At 43.2% G+C, this 23,782-nt stretch overlaps 1 long non-coding RNA gene across 1 annotated transcript; it reads right to left on the bottom strand.

The window, feature by feature from the left end:
• Positions 1–9,457: 9,457 nt before the first annotated feature.
• Positions 9,458–15,649, bottom strand: LOC139023988 (uncharacterized). Its single transcript, XR_011475221.1, has 2 exons — positions 14,265–15,649; positions 9,458–9,824 (listed from the first exon to the last, which is right to left on the bottom strand). It is a non-coding gene; the product is annotated as an uncharacterized lncRNA (long non-coding RNA).
• Between the last annotated feature and the right edge of the window lie 8,133 nt (positions 15,650–23,782).

The raw sequence follows: 23,782 nt of genomic DNA, 5'->3' as shown, positions 1-23,782 counted from the left end.
TGTTTCCTACCCTCAGTGCAGTGGGCAGCTGGGAGGAGGTGCTCTTATTCTCCATGGACTTCAGTGTCCCAGAACTTTTTTGAGTTTGTGCTACAGGATGCAAATGTATMCTTGAAAAAGCTAGCCTTAGCTTTCCTAACTGCCTGTGTATATTTGTTCCTAACTTCCCTGAAAAATTGCATATCACGGGGGCTATTCGATGCTAACGCAGAATGATGGTTGCYCTGGTTGTGCTGGTGTACAGCAATATTTAAGTCATACCACAGATTCTCAAATGGATTGAAGTCTTGGCTTTGACTAGGCCATTCTAAGACATTTAAATGTTTCCCCTTAAACCACTTAAGTGTTGCTTTAGCAATATTCTTAGGGTCATTGTCCTGCTGGAAGGTGAACCTCCGTACCAGTCTCAAATCTCTGGAGGACTGAAAACAGGTTTCCTCAAGAATTTCCCTGTATTTCCCATCATTCCTTCAATTATGAACAGTTTCCTAGTCCCTGCCGATGAAAAACATCCCCACAGCATGATACTGCCACCACCATGCTTCACTGTGTGGATGGTGTTCTCGGGGTGATGAGAGGTGTTGGGTTTGAGCCAGACAYTGTTTTCCTTGATGGCCAAAAAGCTACATTTTAGTCTAATCTGACCAGAGTACCTTCTTCCATATGTTTGGGGAGTCTCCCACATGCCTTTTGGCAAACACCAAATGTGTTTACTTATTTTCTTCTATAAGCAATGGCTTTTTTTCTGGCCACTCTTCCGTAAAGCTCTGCTCTGRGGAGTGTACGTCTTAAAGTGGTCCTACGGACAGATACTCCAATCGCCGCTGTGGATCTTTGCAGCTCCTTCAGGGTTATCTTCGGTCTCTMTGTTGCCTCTCTGATTAATGCCCTCCTTGCCTGGTTCTTGAGTTTTGGTGGGCGGCCCTCTCTTGGCAGGTTTGTTGTGGTGCCATATTCTTTKAATTTTTTAATAATCGATTTAATGGTGCTCTGTGGGATGTTCTAAGTTTCTGATATTTTTCTATAACCCAACCCTGATCTGTACTTCTCCACAACTTTGTCCCTGACCTGTTTGGAGAGCTCATTGGTCTTCATGGTGCCGCTTGCTTAGTGGTGTTGCAGACTGTGGGGCCTTTCAGAACAGGTGTATATATACTGAGATCATGTGACAGATCATGTGATACTTAGATTGCACACAGGTGGACTTTATTTAACTAATAATGTGACTTCTGAATGTAATTACTTGCACCAGATCTTATTTAGGGGCTTCATACCATTGGGGGTGAATACATATGAAAGCACAACTTTTCAGGTTTTTATTTTGTATCATTTTTTGAAAAAAGGTAGTTTTTTCATATCTCTWKACCAATTTGGACTATTTTGTGTATGTCCATTACATGAAATCCAAATAAAAATCTATTTCAATTACAAGTTGTAATGCAACAAAATAGGAAAATACTCTTTAAAGGCACTGTACGTACAGTCACTGTGGGTATGACGTRATCGATGKCCTTATTGATGAAGCCAGTGACTGATGTCGTATACTCCTCACTGCCATCGGAAGAATCGTATTCGTATTCCAGTAAGTGCTTGCAAAACAGTGCTATGGTTTKGTATCTGCTTCATCTGACCACTTTTTTATTGACCGAGTCACTTGTGCTTCCTGCTTTAGTTTTTGCTTGTAAGCAGGAATCAGGAGGATYGAATTATGGTCAGATTTGAAATGGAGGYCGAAMGAGAGCTTTGTARGCGTCTCTGTGTGTGGAGTAAAGGTGGTCTAGAGTTTTTATCATGTAKAATTCTGATAACTCTACCKTTCCAATATCATTTAAAAACAAAATACRCTTTTCAAAAATCATTCCCATAAATAKAGGTATTTTATTAACCAGCACATTTGAYTTCAGCCATAATATTTATTGTAATATTTGTTCTATCTTTTCAGGGGGATGAAATTGTAGCCAGCTCTGAAATGCTTGTTTAAAAAAGAGAGATACTTTGAWAKWWMTWTCAATCTGCACAAAGTGTAAGGACCGACACCGGAGATGAGAATCAGGTACAGGGAGTCGAACATTTAATGCGGAACAGACCGGTAACTGGACAGAAACAMCATCAGCACACAGYTATACAAAGACATACGAACATTAATGCAGAAGCCGGCAACAGAGTGGGGAACCAGACAGATAGAGGGAAGGTATTGACAGAGYTGATTGAGTCCAGGTGAGTCCAATAATCGCTGATGGGGGGGGAGCAGGTGTGCGTAATGATGGCAATAGTGCGACGGGGTTCTCTAATTGAGAACCATTTATGGTTCAAGTAAAACTTTTGATTAAGTGAAGCTTCTAGAGAGAGGTTTAGTGCTTTTATATTAAATAATCTCAACCCACCCAATTCATATTCATTATATAGATAGGCACACTTTATCTTGTTTGGTTGCTATACATTACTTTTACCCATTTGATAAGAGAATCACTGAAATTGAAAAAATCCAAGCATTTATTAATAAAATCCAGTCTTACTTTATCAAAGAACTTTTCAAAATCCCCTATAAATACCAGGCCTGGCTTCTTAGATGTTTCATGATGTTCTATTATTTCTAGTAGTTGTTGTATATTATCTCCAATGTATCGTCCATGTAAAAAACCTGTCTGATTAGGATGAACAATACCTGGTAAAAATGATATGCATTTCGCTAGTATTCTTGCATGACAACATTGAAGTGTAAGAGGCCTCCAGTTTTTAAGATAGTCTGGATCTTTATATTTGCCATATGGGTCTTGTTTTAATAATAGTGAAACCAGATGTTCCTGCTGAGTACCTGACAGACTACCATTTCTATAGGAGTAGATAAAGCTCCATTGTTGGCATGTTTTGAGTATATAAAAAAAGGCTTGATATACCTCTACTTTAAAAAAATGTAACCTTTATTTTAAATAGTCAAATTGTTAATTACAGTGACTGCCTACACAGGCCAAACCCGGATGACGCTGGTCCAATTGTGTGCCACCCTATGGGACTCCCAATCACAGCCGGTTGTGATACAGCCTGGATTTGAACCAGGGTGTCTGTTGTGATGCCACAAGCACTGAGATGCAGTGCRTTAGACCACAGCGCCACTTGTGCACCCCATGGTCATTCAATTCAATATTCATCAATAATACAAATGCAGTCTCTGGCTAAAGTTAGAGGAAAGAGTAGTGGAAGCGGTATGCCATCAAGCCTTGGAGGTTTCCAGACTGAAAGGATCTAATAGCCTCKAWWTTTTTTTTTCGTTTTTCCTCTAACTTATTTTGTATCRKATTTTTATTGCTATCTACATGTACTATAAGTTCATGTATTTCCCTTGTTAGTCTTGTCTCTTTAGCCAGAAACTGCTTTCTTATTTTTGATGAATATTGAATTGAATGACCTCTGAATGTACATTTAAAGGTATCCCAAACATGGATTATCTACATAGGCGTACAGAGGCCCATTATCAGCAACCATAACTCCTGTGTTCCAATGGCATATTGTGTTAGCTAATCCAAGTTTATCATTTTCAAAGGCTAATTGATCATTAGAAAACCCTTTTGCAATTATTGAATGGGTGGTGACCTAAAAAAAATAAATATCTGGATGGATTCTCCTCAGGTTTTTGCCTGCCATATCAGTTCTGTTATACTCACAGACATTATTCTAACAGTTGTAGAAACTTCAGTGTTTTCTATCCAATGCTACCAATTATATGCATATCCTAACTTCTGGGCCTGAGTAACAGGCAGTTTACTTTGGGCTCGTCAGCAATCCGAATTTCCGAATACTGCCCCCTAGCCTTAACTTCTCTAGGATATGTGTGACGCTAACGTCCCACTTGGCCAAAATCCAGAAAAAAATGTAGAGCGCAAATTAAAATATATTACTATAAAAATCAATCTTTCATGAAATCACACAGGAAAGACACCAAATTAAAGCTACACATGTTGTGAATCCAGCAACATGTCTGATTTCAAAAAGGATTTATGGGGAAAGCACACCAAACAATTATGTTAGCTCAGTACATAGCAACAGAAAAACACAGCCATTTTCCAAGCAAAATATAGTAGTAAAAAAAAGCAGAAATAGAGATAAAATGAATCACTAACCTTTGAACATTTCAGATGACACTCATATGACATCATGTTACACAATACATTTATGTTTTGTTCGATAATGTGCATATTTATATCCACAAATCTCGGTTTACATTGGCGCCATGTTCAGAAATGCCTCCAAAATATCCAGAGTAATTAACAGAGAGCCACGTCAAATAACAGAAAAACTCATCATAAACTTTGAAAAGATACATGTTTTATATATAATTAAAGATACACTTGTTCGGCTCCCGGGTGGCGCAGTGGTCTAGGGCACTGCATCGCAGTGCTAGCTGTGCCACCAGAGTCTCTGTGTTCGCGCCCAGGCTCTGTCGCACGGGAGGTCCGTGGGGCGACGCACAATTGGGCTAGCGTCGTCCGGGTTAGGGAGGTTTGGCCGGTAGGGATATCCTTGTCTCATCGGCCCCAGCGACTCCTGTGGCGGGCCGGGCGCAGTGCGCGCTAACCAAGGGGGCCAGGTGCACGGTGTTTCTCCGACACATTGGTGCGGCTGGCTTCCGGGTTGGAGGCGCGCTGTGTTAAGAAGCAGTGCGGCTTGGTTGGGTTGTGCTTCGGAGGATGCGTGGCTTTCGACCTTCGTCTCTCCCGAGCCCGATAGTAATTACTAGCGATTGGATACCACGAAATTGGGGAGAAAAGGGTTTAAAAAAATAAAAAATAATTTAATTTAAAAAAAGATACACTTGTTCTTAATGCAACCGCTGTGTCAGATTTAAAAAAAAGTTTACGTAAAAAGCACACCATGCAATAATCTGAGACGGCGCTCAGATTTAACAACATTCTCCGCCATGTTGGAGTCAACAGAAATACGAAATAACATCATAAATATTCCCTTACCTTTGATGACTTTTCATCAAAATGCAGTGCCAGGAATCCTAGTTCCACAATAAATCTTTGTTTTGTTCGATAATGTCCATTACTTATGTCCAATTAGCTAATTTTGCTAGCATGTGTAGTACACGTGTCCAAACGCTCGTGCAGATGCAGGCAAACGTCGGACGAAAACTTCAAAAAGTTAATATTACAAGTCGAATAAACTGGTCAAACTTAGTAGAGAATCAATCTTCAGGATGTTGTTATCATATATATCCAATAACGTTCCAACCGGAGCATTCTTTTCAGTCTCTATATGTAATGGAACGCATGACGATATCATGAGGAAAGTGCGTGACCAAGAACTCGCACTCTGCCAGACCACTGACTCAAAAACCTCCCATCCGGTCCCACAACACAGCATAAGCTTCATTCCACGTTCTACTGACTGTTGACATCTAGTGGAAGGCGTAGGAAGTGCAAACAGATCCATATATTACAGGGAATTGAATAGGCGATGACTTTAACATCGACCACTCAGAATTCTCACTTCCTGTTTGGATTTTTTCTCAGGTTTGCCTGCCATATGAGTTCTGTTATACTCACAGACATCATTCAAACAGTTTTAGAAACTTAGAAGTGTTTTCTATCCAATAGTAATAATAATATGCATATATTAGCATCTGGGACAGAGTAGGAGGCAGTTCACTATGGGCAAGCAATTCATCCAAAAGTGAAAATGCTGCCCCCTATATCAAAGAAGTTAAGAAATTTAACAATATCACTGAAGATATCAAAAAAGMTCCAAGCTTCTTCGACAGAGGGGATCAAGCTGATTCTATACCAATTTACAGAAGCCAGGTCATGAAGGAAGGCTTGCTCATTAAAGGTTTTTAGCAAGCGTCTATCACAAATCAGGACAGGATGTTTCACTGAGCGGCCATTACGAACACAGGCTGTAAAACAGTGATCACTAAYGTCATTACAGAAAKCATCAGACTGGTACCTGCAGAAGCGCTGTCCATTCAACGGTGCTGAATATYGGGTGCACCCGGCTCCCTTTAAAAACGCACGCACCGAGTCTTCCTTTGTACTTCCTGATTTCAGCAAMTGTTTGATTCYAGTTTRTTTGTCTGCCATGCATCTTTGARTATTGTTAGTAATCCCTTTTGATTTATCKATTTTATTTCTGTTTCGTCCTGCATAGTTTGCATTCGCCGGGTGGTTGTTTAAGCCTTTCAGAACTTTTGGTGTTTGATGTCGGCATTTAACGTCGGCCTTGTTGTACCTTAGTGGCTTTAATATGTCTTTTCATTAGGGAAAGCTTTCGAGATGTTAATGATTTCGATTTATAAGAAAGTCTCCTTTCATGTAGTTGATTTATCATCTAAAGTGAATTTTGTTGTGGTATGCAAAATAAAACTGAACTAAACTCTTTCTTTTGAAGCATAGATCTGCAGCGTAAGCTGCATTTACATTTGTCAGTCCAAACTGGACCCAATATATCCTTTAGACATTCTGGACTAAATCCGGACTTGGACTGAATCCTAAAGATTTTTTGATGTCCTGCCAAGATGACATTGGGCAACACATCATCTCATTTAATAATATTCTGACAAATCACTGCAAAAAATGGATACTATTATACTTTAAAATGTTAGTCAGCATTTTATTCTCATCAAAAATCACCTCAGAATATCTCTCCATGKTGCATTGAAAAGTATGTTGAAGTAAGTGGAATGAATTTCAAACACAGTCATGGTGAGGTTGGATGAAAACCAATCAGATGTATGTGTTACGCTAGCAGTAAACGACTGCAGGACGTCCTTGAGAACATTCAGTGCAAATGTATTACCCTCACTATTCTTAGGATTTAAACATAAATTCCTATGAAACTCGGGCCAGCAGAGTCATTAGTTTAYGTACAATCAGTGACTCACTTTCTAAAAACTCCCTTGAGGATGTAAGGTAGTTTAATTTATTTTAATTCTAACTGCAAAGGTGCCTGACAGAGATGAAGAATGTCTGCCTTTAAAATAAAATCCACAATGTCACCTCAGAGACTCAGATGTTTCAGCATTGTTTATTATTTATTAAAGGAACTAAACAAAACTTGAAAAGTTGAACATGGCCTATGTGGCACTGATAGTAGTCATAGACATGTATTTTACACCATTTTAAAGAAACACTTGTTGTTAANATTTTACACCATTTTAAAGAAACACTTGTTGTTAATCCAGCCACAGTGTCCGATTTCAAAAAGGCTTCACGATGAAAGCAAACCAAATGATTATGTTAGGTGAGTGCCTTATCACAGAAAACGACAGCCATTTTTCCAGCCAAAGAGAGGAGTCACAAAAAGCAGAAATATAGATAAAATGAATCACTAACCTTTGATGATCTTCATCAGATGACATTCATAGGACTTCATGTTACACAATACATGTATGTTTTGTTCGGTAAAGTTCATCTTTATATCCAAAAATCTGAGTTTACATTGGCGCGTTATGTTCAGTAGTTCCAAAACATCCGGTGATCAATTTACAGAAATAGTCATCATAAATGTTTATGAAAATACAAGTGTTATACATGGAATTTTAGATCCACTTCTCCTTAATGCAACCGCTGTGTCAGATTTTTTTTTTACTTTACGGAAAAAGCAAACCATGCAATACTCTGAGTACGGCGCTCAGACGACAAATCAACCCAAAGAGATATCCGCCATGTTGGAGTCAACAGAAGTCAAAAATAGCATTATAAATATTAACTTACCTTTGATGATCTTCATCAGAATGCACTACCAGGAATCCCAGTTCCACAATAAATGTTTGTTTTGTTCGATAATGTCCATCATTTATGTTCAAATTCCTCCTTGTTGTTCGTGCGTTAAGTACACAATCTAAACTCACGACGTGCGGGGAAGGTCCAGGCAAAAGTTAAGACGAATAGTCATATTACAGTCCATAGAAACATGTCAAACGAAGTATAGAATCAATCTTTAGGATGTTTTTAACATAAATCTTCAATAATATTCCAACCGGAGAATTCCTTTGTCTTCAGAAATGCAATGGAACTCAAGCTAACTTTCACATGAACGCGCATGGTCAGCGCATGGTCAGCGCATGGTCAGCTCATGGCAGACCTTACTCAATCCCCTCTCATTCACCCCCACTTCACAGTAGAAGCATCAAACAAGGCTCTGTTGACATCTAGTGGAAGCCTTAAGAAGTGCAACATGACCCCATTTCCACTGTATCTTGGATAAGTAAAGAGTTGAACAACTAAAAACCCCAGATTTCCCACTTCCTGGTTGGAATTTTTCTCAGGTTTTTGCCTGCCATATGAGTTCTGTTATACTCACAGACATCATTCAAACAGTTTTAGAAACGTCAGAGTGTTTTCTATCCAAATCTACTAATAACATGCATATCCTAGCATCTGAGTAGCAGGCAGTTTACCCTGGGCACGCTTTTCATCCGGACGTGAAAATTCTGCCCCCTACCCCGAAGAAGTTATGGTTAGGGTTATAGTGGTTAAGGTTAGGGTTAAGGTTAGGGTTAGAGTTAGGTTTCGGTAGGTCTTTCAAGGTCTGTTTGTCAACGGAAGTGGAAAGCATAGTTCAACCTAGGAGTTACTCCCCATCGGATCCTTCTTTTTATCTCCATGTTGTCTATGTATTTACTCCGTGTCCGTCTGTCTGTAGTCCTGGATGTTTTCAATCATAAGTACAATTAAGACGTATTCCCTTCCAGGATCCTAACTCTGAATTAACCCATGTTAGGGATGATGGTGGGTATTTTGAGGCGCCAGTTATACAGGGCCCTGGACAGGCAGAGGCACAGCGATATTTGTTTTTTGTGGGGGTTCAGGTTTGGGAGCTTTGGGGTGTTGCCCATTGTCTTGCCCTTTAGTCATCGTCATATGCCCCTTGAGTTGCCCTGTCCTTGTCTGTACCCCTTTCCTGGCGCCTCCTGTGGGTGAAAGAGGAGCAGATGTAATGATGTCTCTTAGTAATATTGCTACATTACCCTGTGCTCTTTTGCAGTTAGTGTTTTGTTTAATGGGTGTAGCTGTAGGTGTACAAGTTTCTGGTTGACTGTTGACTGTGTGGTGAACCTGGGCTATGATAGGAGTGGCTGCTTGGGAGTAGGGGGACCCATTGGACTTTTCCATTTCTCCTTTCCAGTTGTAGGGTTGCTATTCTTGCCTCTCCTTTTTGATTGGAAAGGGAAGAATCAGTGAGGGTGGATGTTGAGGGTAGGGAGTGAAGATGTGTTTTGGAAGGAGTCTGTATGCGAAGGTTATAGGTTTCACTCAGGGTCGGTGTTTTTTCCCAGTGATAGTGTCCGTAGGTATGATGGTTGTTTTTTGGCAGGGGGCGAGGTTTTGACAAGGGTGGAAATTCCTCTGCTGAGGAGAGAGGGGGCACTGGGTTTGGAATTGAATTTAGTATCGTTGGTGGGAAATCTGTAGTGGGGTGTGTTCTATTGCTGGAAGTGTATGTGGTTGGTCTCGTATTGTGTTGGTCTGTATAGTTGTCTGTTGGGGAGAGGAAGAGGCCTGAGGGAGTTTCAAGGTGGTTTCGACTCTAATGATGGTGGTGGGTGTCAATTTATGTTTGTATCTCTTATGTGCCCAGCCTATTGCGATTGTCAGTGCCAAAGTGTTGGGTGTGTTTATTTGTTGTGTAATGGTGTAGGTGGTTGATCGGTAATGTGTCTGTAGTATGTTCATGTTGTTTTGCATCCACTGGTGTGTGTTCTGTGATAATTTTGTTGTGGTGTAGTCTGTGGGTGAAGATGGTTTGATAAAGTTGGTGACACGATGCACCTGTCTCATCATACCAGTAGGGAATGCATGGTTTTTAAGTGCCTTCTCCACCACCTCCATGTGGTGGGTTGCCTGTATATATTAAAGTACAGTTTTGCAGTCTGCCTTGTCTCTTCAGGGGTTGGCGTATAGGCCAGGCTTATGGGTAAGGTTGGGTTTGGGGTTAGGGTTAGGGTTAGGCGGTTAGGTTAGGGGTTAGGTTAGGGTTAGGTTTAGCGGTTAGGGTTCTAGTTTTGAGCTCGGTTGATCCACTTCCATTCTGACACTGTGGAAAACCGGCAACCACAGGGAAGCGAGAGGGGTGCACTCCACCGCATATTGCGCGTAGGCCGGAGGGCTTCCGGGCGCGGCCCGCAGCCAAAGTCGTAGGCCCCATGGTGCCCACATTGTAGATTTAACCCATTGGTTGGAGTAAAAAGTAGCTCTGTCCGTAAGGTAGGGGTTAGGGGTTAAGGTATAGTTAGTAAAATGGTTAAGGTTAGCGTGAGGTTAGGGTAAGGTAAGTTTTAGAGTTGGTTAAGGTTAGGTTAGGCGTATAGGCGTAAGGGTTTAGGTTAGGGTTAAGTTTAGGTATGGTTTTTTAGAATGGTAAGTTAGGGTTAGGGTAGGGTCAGGTATAGATTTTAGAATGGTTAGGGTTAGGGTTAGGGTTAGGGTTAAGTTAGGTATGGTTTTTTTTAGGAATGGTTAAGGTTAGGGTTAGGTTAGGGTCAGGTATAGATTTTAGGAGATGGGTTAAGTTTTAGGTTTAGTAAGTCTTGTCAACTCAATGTAGGATCAGGGCAAAATCCCTTGAGTTATGCCGCCCCTTATTCAGGTTTGGTTCCTCGGTTGGTTCTTGCCATGTTGTCCCATATCGAAGTGGTGTTGGTCAAGAGGTCTAGGTCCGCCTATTTGGGGAGAGGTTAAGGTTAGGGGTGGGGTTTAGGGAGATGTTAAGGTTAGGGGTGAGGTTAGGATTAGGCTTAGATCCCTGGTTAGGGTAATGGTTAAGGTTAGGAGTGGGGTTTGGGGTTTGGGGTGAGGTTAAGGTTAAGGTTAGGAGTAGGAGTAGGTAAAGAGAGGTGGATGATTTGATGTGGTCTGTGAGTGTTGGACGAATGGGAGGGAGTGCGGCCAATGTGTTGTTTTTAATGGTTCTTAAAAATCGCTTTGAATATCTTCTTCTTCTAAGTGCATTGAATAGTGTATTTATTGCATAACCCAGGTCTTGCTTGCAAGATGATATCCTGTAGAACCGTGTGATTTGTGATTTTATTAGTCGCTTAAATGTATGTTTAGGATGGTAACTGTGTTTATGAAGTAAAGCATGTGAGTCTGTTGGTTTGATGTAGACTCTAGTGTGTAGTGTTTTCTGTGATTGATTGTTATTACTGAAAAACACTGTTGTGTCTAAGAAGTTGACTTCTTGCGGATGAATTGTGTATTTAACCTTAATGGATGAATGATGGCTGTTGAGAATGTTTATAAAATCTGTGTATAATTGGATGTCGTGGGGCCAGGCTGCTTTTATGTCGTCTAAAAAACGGTAATAAAAAGTGGGTTGATATAAGCACTCGGACAGTGCCTCTCTATCCCATTCAGCCATGTATATATTGGCGTAAGCAGGTGCACATGTTTTACCCATAGCTGTTCCCTCCACCTGCAGGTAATAGTTATCGTTGAATAAAAAGTCAGGCTGATTTCTAATAATTGTAATATTTCTTTGTACGGTCTAGTGTTGTCTGGGTATTTCTTAAAGATATTTCTAATTGCTTGTATTCCTGTTGCTGTATTTACATTAGTGTATAGGCTATCTATATCTATCGTGAATATGTGTGTGTGGGAGGGAACAACTATGGGTCCAATCCTCTCCATAAAGTGGTAAGTGTCCCTGAGAAAGCTGGGGTGCCTGGTGGAGAGAGGGTTAATATGATGATCTATATATTGCGAAATGTTATAGGATTCACTATTGCAGTCTGATACAATCGGTCTGCCAGGGGGAACTTCAAAGGGAATAGTCCATGTCCCCGGTTCCTTGTGAACTTTTAACAGTAAGTAGAATAGTCTAGGTCGTGGAGTGTCTGTACCGTAGAGAAAGTCCCGTTGTTTTGCTGTGATGTAGTGTTGGTCATAGAGTCTTTGTATTATTGTCCTTAACTGTGTCTGTGTCTGTGGTTGTATACTGTTTTCTATTGGTTTATAATGTTTGGTGTTTGATAACTGTCTGTTGGCTTCATACATGTATTGATGTTTATCCAATATTACTATTTTTTAACCTTTATCTGCTGGTTTGATGATTATGTGTGGGTTCTTTTTAAGTTGTTGTATTGCCTGTCGTTCTACGTGTGTGAGGTTATCCTCCCTATCCGTGTGAATCTGATGGTTGTGAAGTATGTTCTTGTCTATTCTGATGTGTCTCCTGATTCTACCATATATCTGGGAGGTTTTAGGTTCCCAGGTAGATGGTCAAGTAAATGGTTGGTGGTTGTCGTCTGTGTTGTAGTCAAAGTAGTCCAACAGTTTAAGTCTTCTATGATATTTGTGAGTGTCCCTTTGAAGTTCCTCCCAATCAAATTTGTTTGGGCGAGGGATGAATGTCAACCCTCTCTCCAGGAGCTTTACCTGTGCTGCTGTGGGTATGAAGGATTTGGAAAGATTAATGATATTAGATGTTGACTGGTCTGCTGCTCCCCTTGTTGGAGGATCTGCACCGGTTATTAGGGAAGGAAAGAGATTGAAAGAAAGATTATTTCTATCCAGACTGTGGCTTGTGGTTAATGTAAATTTAACTGGCTGCACCAGTTTTGAAAGATGAGGTCTGCTGTGGTGGATGTCCAGTGTATGAGATCTGTTGTTGTGTGAAATGTGTCTTGTGGAATCTCTAATAGGGTTGGGAAGTTAGTGGTAATGTAAGCGTTGATGAGCTTAAGGTTTCTCTTCTGCTGTAGAGTAAGAAGAGGTGAATGGCTGATGACAGGAATGTATATTGTTGCGTTTGGAAATGTTTTCTTTGCCTCCTTGTGCATACCTGACAACTGTTTAAGTGATGTGTGGAATGGGTCGTGATCCTTGTTGTTCAAGCCCACTGAGATAACAACAGTCGCCATGTCTGTATGTAGGGGGGTTTTCTCCAGTATCTTTGTGAAATGATAGAATGTTGCCCCTGGGTAACTGTCTACCTGGATGTTGGGGTTATTGAACGGTGGGATCCGGTTGAGGTTTGAGTCTCCTATGATGAGTGTTGGTGTGTTGAGGTTTGAGTCTCCTATGATGAGTGTTGGTGTGTGTCCCTCCGTGTTCCGATCTGCCACCTTGTAATCCGGCCTAGCCTTGTGATAGAAGGGTTTTTTGGGAGTGTGTGTGGGTTTGGGCTGTGGTTGGGGATGAAGATGGGGTTGTGGTGGGGATGATGGTGGGTATTTTGAGGCGCCAGTTGTACAGGGGTCCTGGACAGGCAGAGGCATAGCGATATTCGTTTTTTGTGGGGGTTCGGATTTGGGAGCTTTGGGGTGTTGCCCATTGTCTTGCCCTTTAATCATCATCATATGCCCCTTGAGTTGCCCTGTCCTTGTCTGTACCCCTTGCCTGGCGCCCCCTGTGGGTGAAAGAGGAGCAGATGTAATTATGTCTCTMATTATTATTGATACATTACCCTGTGCTCTTTTGCAGTTAGTGTTTTGTTTAATGGGTGTAGCTGTAGGTGTACACGTTTCTGTTTGACTGTTGACTGTGTMGTGAACCTGGGCTATGATAGGAGTGGCTGCTTTGGGAGTAGGGGGACCCACTGGACTTTTCCATTTCTCCTCTTCAGTTGTAGGGGTTGCTATTCTTGCCTCTCCTTTTTGATTGGAAAGGGAAGAATCGGTGAAAGTGGATGTTGAGGMTKGGGAGTGGAGATGTGTTTTGGAAAGAGTCTGTTTGCGAAGGTTATAGGTTTCAGTCAGYGTCGGRTGTTTTCCCAGTGATAGTGTCCGTAGGTATGATGYWTGTCTTTTTGGCAGGGGGCGAGGCTTTGATAAAGGTGGAAATTCCTCTGCTGAGGAGAGAGGGGGCACTGGGGTTGGAGTTGAAGTTGGTATCGTTGGTGGGGAAATTTGTAGTGGGGTGTGTTCTATTGCTGGGAGTGTATGTGGTTGGTCTCGTATTGTGTTGGTCCGTATAGTTGTTTGTTGGGGAGAAAAAGTGGCCTGAGGGAGTTTCAAGGTAGTTTCCACTCTAATGATGGTGGTGGGTGTCAATTTATGTTTGTACCTCTTATGTGCCCAGCCTATTGCGATTGTCAGTGCCAAAGTGTTGGGTGTGTTTATTTGTTGTGTAATGGTGTAGGTGATTGACCGGTAGCGTGTCTGTAGTATGTGCATGTTGTTTTGCATCCACTGGTGTGTGTTCTGTGATCATTTTGTTGTGGTGTAGTCTGCGGGTGAAGATGGTTTGATAAAGTTGGTGACACYATGCACCTGTCTCATCATACCAGTAGGGAATGCATGATTTTTAAAGTGCCTTCTCCATCACCTCCATATGGTGGGTTGCCTGTATTAATTTAAAGTACAGTTTGGCAGTCTGCCTTGTCTCCTCATCTGAGGGTTCGTATAGGCCAGGCTGTCTGTATGCGTAGGGTTGGGTTTGGGATATCCTGTCATGTGACTTGGTTGTCAAATTCATTAATGACTGCATTGTTACTAAACCATGAGGCTAAAATAACGAAATACTACGCTTCCTAGTTAATAGAATACAACCAGGGTGTTCTCAGTCGAGGAGGACCGGACAGTGTAATTCAAAAAAGCAGGGCAATAGAATATTTAGAATAGAAGATGTGAAGGCCTGAACAGCACGATGCTTTTTGTGCTGCTCAGGATCAGTCCTTACCACTTTGTTATTTTGTGGGCCAGGTTATTGAAGTATGGAGGTGGAGATGAGGTTACCGATTGTCTCTTGGCTTTCCCGAGTTCCAGGGCTGGGGCTGTGATCCGTTGTTCTTTCGCCTTGTTCTTTGTAGGCCGGGTTATTGCGATATGGAGATGGAGATGAGGGTACCGATTGTTTCTTAGCGTTCCCAAGTTCAAGGGCTGTAATCCGTTGTTCTTTCTGAGTCCAATCCTGTTAAAAGATCTGGTTCCAGAGGWTAAAATCCKGATTGTTTTCCCAAGTGTCTGTGCACCTTAGGCAATGAGCTCCCCCTTACCCCTCCACATCTTAACTCTAAAACGTAACTTTTAKTTATATTGGTTAAAATCAAAAGGTGATTAAAAGCCAAGCAATGTTAAAATCCACTGTGAAGTCCTGTTTACAAAACTCTAACGTTTCGCAGAGTTTTCTGCTTCTTCAGAGGGATCTTTTCCTCGACTGAGAACCCCCGTACCTTTTAAAATGGGAGCAATTAGGAGGGAGAGACCCAGCCACTGCTCCCAAATTGGGAGTTTCTATCTTTCTGTTACCCTATTGGTTCAATTTACCAGCGGGAGATACTCAAAGGCGGGAAAATTATGGCATAACAAGGGCTTATATGTTAAACTCCTCTTTCTTCTGTTTGCTTTTCAGTTCAGTTTCCAGACTTTGTTATAAATGAACCTAGCAATATCCCCAGCAATACCTTCTATCCATTAAATATCCTTTGTCATGATAGTCCCTCATTTGTCCCATTATTTCCCTCTCTGATACTTTACTTCCCTAACTTTACCTCCCTATTCTGTCCCTATATTGTTATGCTGTTCAGTTCTATTACATTTTCTATTATTCTGTACTTTTTTATTCCTTAGTTGTTGTGTGTGGTTCTGTATATGGATACAATGCAATCCCTCTAGCACAATGAGACAAATCAAATAAATAAAAAATAATAATAACAGTGTTGGGGGAGAGAAGAGTGATTCAATGTCATATATTGCTGTAATTCACAAGCGCTATTGCTCTTGCTCGGACGTGGATGACCCGTGGACAGCGGAGCAGCAACACGCCACACGAGGAGCAGAAACCAGCACCTGGAGGCAGTACTATACTTTTTTATTGAATTTTTTATTTCACCTTTATTTAACCAGGTAGGCTAGTTGAGAACAAGTTCTCATTTGCAACTGCGACCTGGCCCAGATAAAGCATAGCAGTGTGAACAGACAACACAGAGTTACACATGGAGTAAACAATAAACAATAAACTTGTAGAGGGAAAACACAGGGATGGCACGGGATAGGGTTATGTTTTGAATATAATTGTGTTTCGTGTCAGCTAATTTGTTTTACGGTGCACAGGCCTATCTCCTGTTTATCCCTCTCCTTCTGATMATCTGTTATATTAGGTGTAGTACTTAAAAAGGCCCGTAGGTGTCCTCCTAAGATCATAAAATAAACTGAAGTAAGTTCTAAAATGCCTCTTTTTCTGGGTGACAGTGCAGGAGCCGATGTTGTGAGAGATTCATTCAACCATAGTGTTGTTAAATATGAACATAAAAGCAATATTGTGCATTTAGTTGGTTTTATTGTTTTATTCTGTTAAAATAAAGGAAAAACCTAAAAAAAAAAGGGGGGAGATGCAACACTAAAACCGAACAAAACATAAATATATAGAGTATAAATAAAACCATGTTCTTCTCCATCCATTTTCCTGTCTGGTTAAACCCATTTTCTAAAACCTCTCGTTCAGCAATTTGGCGTTATTGTCTGTAGGTGCTGATCCACTCCCGTTCTACCCTTTTTCGCTGCCCACAGGTCCAGCTATGTGTGACTGTAACCCTGATATGGTAAGGTGGGTGATGGGGTGCTCTCTGGAAGTGGGTTATGAGTGCCGTTTGTGAGGTGTGCCCTTTTAATGTTATACAGGTGTTGTTTGAGTCTGGTTTCTATGGTGTGTTTGGTTTCTCCGATGTATTGTTTTTGCAGAGTGTGCATGTAATGATAAAATGGCGTTATGGGTGTTCAATGAATAGGATTCTTGTACTGGTGCTGATGTATGGCTGTGTATGTTTGTAATAACTTTATCTGTCGAAAATGGAAATTGTGAGATTTGGGGTCTTGTGGTGGCTTACTACTGAATCTTGCTTTGGTAGGTCCCTTTAAATGTTGGTTCTTTCTGATTGCTAAAATTATTCTGTATGGTTTGAGTGGTATGTAAGTGTGCTGAACTGTAGAGAAGTTGTGTTTGATTGATTGATGTAGGGATCTGATTCTATGTGAAAATGTGGTTACTAGGGGGATGATAATTGTCTGTTGATTGAGTATTGACGACAAAGGAGAAGAGACAGAGGAAGTGTTGCGGTTTAGTGATTGGTGCATCCCCATAGGGGAGTCAGGATTAGGGTGAAGGAGGGAGATAGGGATTAAGTTAGGATGAGAACCCTGGTTATGGTAATGGTGAACGTTAAGTTTAGGCGTGGGGTTTGGGGAGAGGTTCAGGTTAGGCGTGGGGTTTGGGGAGAGGTTCGGGTTAGGCGTGGGGTTCAGGTTAGGCGTGGGATTTGGGGTAAGAGGTTAAGGTTAGGCGTGGGATTTGGGGAGAGGTTAAGGTTAGGGGTGAGGTTAGGGTTGGGTTTAGGGTTAGGGTTAGGGTTAGGGTTTAGGGGTTAGGGTTAGGGGTAGGGGTTAGGGGGTTAAGGTTAGTGGGATAGGGGTTAGGAATAGGGTTAGGGTTAGTTTCGTGTCAGCTGGTTTGCTTTACGGTGCACAGGGTTAGGGTTGGGGTTAGGGTTAGGGTTAGGGGTTAGGGTTAGGGTTAGGTTTCTAGTTTTGAGTCGGTTCCATCTCTGACACGTGGAAGCCGAAGGGGGGGAAGGGGAATGGGTGCACTCCACAGCATTGACGCTCGGGCCAGGGGGGTCCGGGCYCACCCGGCCAAAGTTGTAGACCCCATGGTTGCCCACTTGTAGAAATGCCCTAGGTGCGTTGGTTAGGCTTTAAACCGTCCGTCCGTAGCGTTAAGGGATGATTAAGGTTAGGGTTGAGGTTAGGGTTCGGGTTGGAGATGGTTAAGGTTAGGGATAGGGTTAGAATGGTTATYGTTAGGTTTAATGTTAGGGTTAGGTTTAGGTAGGTCTTTCAAGGCCTGTTTGTCAACGGAAGTGGAAAGCATAGGGTTTCGGTTAGGGTTAGGGTTAGTACCTTGTGCAGGTCCGGCCCTTCCTTCCAGGGTCCTAGCTCCCAATTATCCCATGTCTAGTCAAATCCAGCTGGTCTGTTTGGGTATACTCGGCGTAGGATCAGGCAAAAGCCCTCGAGTTGCGTACTTTATGCAGGTCTGGCCCTCAGTTGGTTGCCATGTGTCCCTGTCGAGTGGTTAGTCATTGAACTTCCATTGGTTTGAGCAGACAAAACCCCAGAAGGCAAGCCCTCTCTACGGTTGTCATGCATCCGCCCTTCGAGTTCCGTCCAGCGTCCTTGTAGATACATGGTGGGTTAGGATCAGGCAAACTCCTCGAGTCTCGTACCATATGAGGGTCCAGTGTCTTAGTTGATTGCCATGTGTCCATACCAGCCATGTCAGTCTGTCACACTTGCGAGTTTAGGCAGACACAAAAAAAACAAGGAGGAGACCTCCTGTACGGCTGTCCGCCCCAAGTGTAGTCCTAGGTAATCCAGTGGTTCGGGTGGCAGTGACCCATGGGGCTACTACCCACTTCACAGCAAAATCCTCAAACAAGTTTCTAAAGACGGTTGACATCTAGTGGAAGCCTTAGGAAGTGCAACATAACCAATACCCCACTGTGTATTCAATAGGGGCTGGGTTGAAAATCACCCAACCTCAGATTTCCCACTTCCTGTTTGGATTTCTTCTCAGGTTTTTGCCTGCCATATGAGTTATGTTATACTCACAGACATCATTCAAACAGTTTTAGAAATTTCAGGGTGTTTTCTATCCAATACTATTAATAATATGCATATATTAGCAACTGGGACTGAGGAGCAGGTCGTTTACTCTGGGCACCTTTGGGCACCTTTCATCCAAGCTACTCAATACTGCCCCTGCAGCCATAAGAAGTTTTAATCAAACTTGAATTTACTAGGATATCTTTCAAATTCCCATTCCTCCTATACGCTGAAATTACCCTGAACCCTCTCAAGGCCTCACAATCATTCTGGGCTCGTTGGAAATTATATTTAATTTCAAAATAAGTCCCCTCAAAGCCTGAGAATACGTTGCCACAAATGGTACCACCGGGCGGTTGTCCCTCTCTATCTGATATGCTCCATGAATCTGGAAGGTCTGATTGACCTCAGCCCTAACCTCCCTCAGGAAACGCCTTGAATAGCCCCTTGGCCTCAAGGCCGAAAAGAGTATCCTTGTGGCCTATTTTATGTCCTCAGGGAAACTACAAATTCTATTGAAGCGTATCAGTTGGGACTTAATCATTCCCATATATGTATGTTTTGGGTGGAAGCTGGATTTGTGCAAAAGAGCATGTCTATCTGTTTCTTTCAAAAAACTCTTGTTGCCAATGATTTAGGTTAGGGTTAGGGTTAGGTTTAAGAGGGTTTATGTTTGTATTGGTGTCAAACCTTGGGTTGCACGGGCCTATTGCACCTTTGACCGGTCTGGAGAAAGTGGACATGAGAGACCGAGAGCTCCGGGGGGCCACCCACAACAATTCAAAAGCAGGAGGAAGACAATCATCAAAAACAACCTGGGAGTAAAAGGTTTAACCTTAAACCAAATTTCATATATAATCACATTAAAACATGCATACCAGATCAATTAGATAACAAAAATATGTAATAGTTAAATAAATAATCAAGTAAATAATTACATGCCATGCTAAAATGTATAATATAATAACATTCAGCACAAAATACAAAAGAAGGCACCACCAGGTTGAGAAATCAAATGCTTCTTTTTTTGAATCATCTGAACTTCCTCCTCGTTCCAGTTGCCCCTCCAGCACTTTTAATTAATCCCCCCCCCCCCACTGTTAGTGTTTTCTATTATTCTTTCATATTCATACCCAGTGGAGCCAAAGTATTACGTTTTGAAATCCACCTGGATTCGGCCGCTTTTCTCTGGCCTGTGTCCAGGTTGATTTCATCTCCAGACGGTAATTTGGGGGAGGATGTTGGGTGGATTTGAAAATGTTGGACCAGGTGTGTTTGTAATATTTTTTCCCCCCCAATTGTGTAGAGGTGCTGTTTGAGACGTATTAAGACTGTGTGACCGTTTTGTCCTATATAAATGTTTTGTGTGCATGTTATGGCATAGACAATATTGGTGGTTTGAATGGTCGTGAGTTGTGAGATAGGACTGGAGGTTTGTGCATGTGGATTTTGAATGTGTGAAAGTTGTCTATAATACTGTTGTTCAATGGGTAGTTTAGGAGTGGGTTAATCGGAACATTTTGCAAAAAATTAAGAGATCCCTGCGGAAAGCTGATATGGGTCTGAATTCCTGAAGTGGAGGGAATGTGCATTGTGTTTGGGTGAAAGCGACTTTGAGTCTAGAATGAAGGAGTCTGTTTGTGTCAGAGAAGGTGCTGATAATGGGTATAATCTGGGGTTCTGTGGCTTTTGGGGGATAGGAACAATGGGGTCTGGGAAAGGTCTGAGGGTGGAGGACAGGGATAGGATGGGGGGGATAGGGATACGGACCCAGATTCGGGAAAGGGATAAGGATAGGCGTGGGTTGTTCGCCCAGGTCAGGAGTCAGTACCTGGTCCAGAGTTCTACTGGGAGAGTTATGGCGGTAAGGTTAGGGTTAGGGTTAAGGTTAGGGTTAGGGTTAAGGTTAGGGTTAAGGTTTAGGGTTAATGTTAGAGTTAGGGTTAGGAGGATCAGGCAATCTGTTCTGGGTGAAGCCCGCCAGTGTGTTAGCCTTTATGTACCTCAGTGATCGCTTTGAATATCCCCTCTTCCTCAGTGCACTAAAAAGTGTCTGTGTGGCTAGATTAAAGTCTTTATGTTGTGTACATGATTTTACAATACCAGTGAATGTAGTTTTTGGGTGATAACTGGACTTGAGAAGTAAGGCATGTGTGTCCTTAACCCCCTGGCAACTCCGGACAGGAGGGAGACTCTGGCAGCTCCGGACAGGAGGGAGACTCTGGCAGCTCCGGACAGAATATGGTAGTTCAGACAGAGAAAGGAGAAGAGAAGGGGAAAGATGAAACAGTGAGAAGGAATAGGAAGGATGATGATTACAGAGACTGTCCCCCTCCTTACTGTACTCCTCAAACTCTCTAACCAGTGTTGCTGGACCTCCCTCCTCCTCAGCCGCCTCCTGCTGATCCGCTGGATGCAAGACCACTACAACCTGCAGCCCCACCCCCTGTCTCTCCCAACACCACGGTGATTCATCGTCTGGCACGGAGCCTGGCTGAAGTCCTGAAAGGGTCTGGAGTGACTCCGGCCAGTCCCACTGTAGGCGCAGTGGGGGCAGCATGCCAGAAGGGTAAAAAGATCAACAGTCCTTTTCTCGAGGCTCATCCACTCAGCTCCAGTGAGGAAAGTGAGGACGGAGGGGCACCCCAGCTGACTTCCCTGTTGAAGGACCGTCTACAGGCCAGGACGGAGAGGCATGTCTCTACCCCCTCCCCATACGACCCAGCATCAGACATGTATCGACAATACCCTCTGATGGCCTGTCCCAACCCTCAGCCTAAACCTGAAGATGCTAATGCGGCTGCCGCCGCAGCATGGAYCCCCATTGTGTATGTCCAGAGGACGTGGAGACATGATGAAATCAAAGACCTACCAGACCCAAGTAAGGACGCTGTCAAATATTCAGCAGAAATTGGGGTATTGGTGGGTCAGTACAAACCATCTGCTGCTGAGATAGCCCATATCTGTAAAAATAAACTGGGACTCAGGTGGGCGGATGTACAGGGACAGTTTGATTGCAACTACCTGTGGGCTGTGCATGGCGCATATCAGGACCAGATAACGGCGCTGCTGGCAAGGATTGTGGAGATGTATCCAACTAAGACCGACTGGACTGCCATCAGAGAATGCACTATGAAGAAAGATGAGGGCCTGGAGGCTTTCGGAAAGAGACTTGAGACCTGTTTCAGGCTACACAGTGGTATCAGACCAAACGAACATGCATATGGGYATCTGCTGAAAGACGCCCTGGTGAGGGGTCTGACACCGGGCCTGGAGAAAGCTGTGAGGACTACCTGCATCAGTTGGGAGACTCAGCCATTAGCAACAGTGGTACAGCACTGCAAGCATGCTGAGAGACAACAAAGTACTCAGAAGGAAGAAAAAATAAAGGAAGAAATAGTGAAGACACAGAAACTACAGGCTGCCCAGATTACGTTTTACCAGGGAGCAGCCCCAGCAGGGACANCCCAGCAGGGACAGGACAAGGGGGTGGAGTGCGCAAGTGTTACAACTGTGGGAAGCCGGGTCATTTTGCTGCTGACTGCTCCGAGCCAACGAATCCACAGAGGAACAAAGGCAGGGGCGYACCGAGAAGAGGGGCCCAAAGGGAGGGGGCAAGAAGAGGAGGAAAAGGAGCACATGCATGGACAGCCCCATTCCAACAACAGCCGTGGCAGCCACCTCCCAACAAATGGCAGGTCGGGCCACCTCACGGGGTCCAGCAACAGCAACAGTGGGGCCCACAAGAAGTCCATCCAGGCAGAGGACAACCTGGAGCCTGGCAGACGGGGCCACCGGCACAGACGACCCTGTACAATCCAGGACAGGGACAGGAGGAGGTGTATTGACATGATGAGGAGACAGGGACAGTTGTGCTAAAATCCTCAGAGCAACAAGAGCATTTGTTTTTAAAGTGTCACACCCTTCCGAGAGTAGAGCCAACCGTGGAGGCTTGCGTCAATGGTGAGTCACTAATATTTCTTGTTGATACTGGGGCTGCTATGTCTGTGATTAACTGCAAGGCTATGACAACACCTCCCATGTCTAATGAAATTGTCAAAACTGTAGGGGCTTCAGGCATCCCACTCAGAGAGCAGGTAACTATGCCTCTGCCTGTCTCCTTTTGTGAGGAGAAGTGTCAACATCAATTTCTCTACTCTGACCACTGTCCTGTCAATCTGATGGGCAGGGACCTCCTGTGTAAACTGGGCATCAACATAACATGTGGCCGAACCGGTTTAACTGTTACTCATGAGGAAGGGGGGGAGCAATTGYTGTTAATGTCTGAGTTTTGTGACTGGTATTATGCATGGGATGTTGATGATGAGGTMCCCAATATTGCTCGTGTTTTGTCAATGGCCAAAACCCATTGGGGCCACGAGGGCAGTTTCATGTCTGAAGCAGGCTTACATTGCACCTCCCATTTTTCACCATTCACCATTGATCTCCATTATGAGAAACAATGGCTGTGTGATACATTACAGAATGAGCCAGTACAGTGTGAGGGTTTATTCTGCAGCAGGGATTTCTGTGCTTTTAGGGTTAATCTAACCCCTTCACAGAAAGAGCTCTACCTGTTTTAGGATAGTGCACCACATGTGTCCCTGGCAAAATCAGACAGAGTAGAATGGGTGGATACTGGAATTTGGATGAAATGCTTGGTTCATGCTACAGCCTGGGAGATGCGCCCTGATGGGTCAACTTATTCACCCAGCACACTGACAAGTTGTTACCCACTCAGTTGGGAAACTCCAACTGAGAGGGGTGTGCATGGTGTTGATCAGGTTTCTTTTTCTACCAATATCATGTTGTTGAGTGAAGACTCACCCCTCCTGGGAGGGGTCCCTGAACGCCTATTGGCAAGGGACAAGTATGATTTTGGGAGAATAAAGGGAGCTGAACCAATGGTGGTCACTCCTAAAGATAACAGGTGACCATCTAGAGCACAGTATCCACTCAGTAAGGAGGCAATAGCAGGTAGTACTCCTGTTCATGCATCTCTGTTAGCTAATGGTGCTTAATTCCCTGTCCAGAATCACCCTGTAACACCCCTATCTTGCCTGTTAGAAAACCTTCAGATGATTGGAGATTGGTCCAGGACTTAAGGCATGTGAACGATACAGTTTTTCCCGTGCCCCAGTGGTTCCTAATGTTACTACACTGTTGGGGGCGGTACCACCCACAGCAGAGTGGTTCTCTGTGATTGATTTGATGAATGCATTTTTCAGTATTCCAGTGGCACCA

This window comes from Salvelinus sp. IW2-2015, unplaced genomic scaffold, assembly GCF_002910315.2.
Source record: "Salvelinus sp. IW2-2015 unplaced genomic scaffold, ASM291031v2 Un_scaffold757, whole genome shotgun sequence".
Taxonomy (NCBI): Eukaryota; Metazoa; Chordata; class Actinopteri; order Salmoniformes; family Salmonidae; genus Salvelinus; species Salvelinus sp. IW2-2015.
This window is presented reverse-complemented; position numbering and strand designations above follow the sequence as displayed.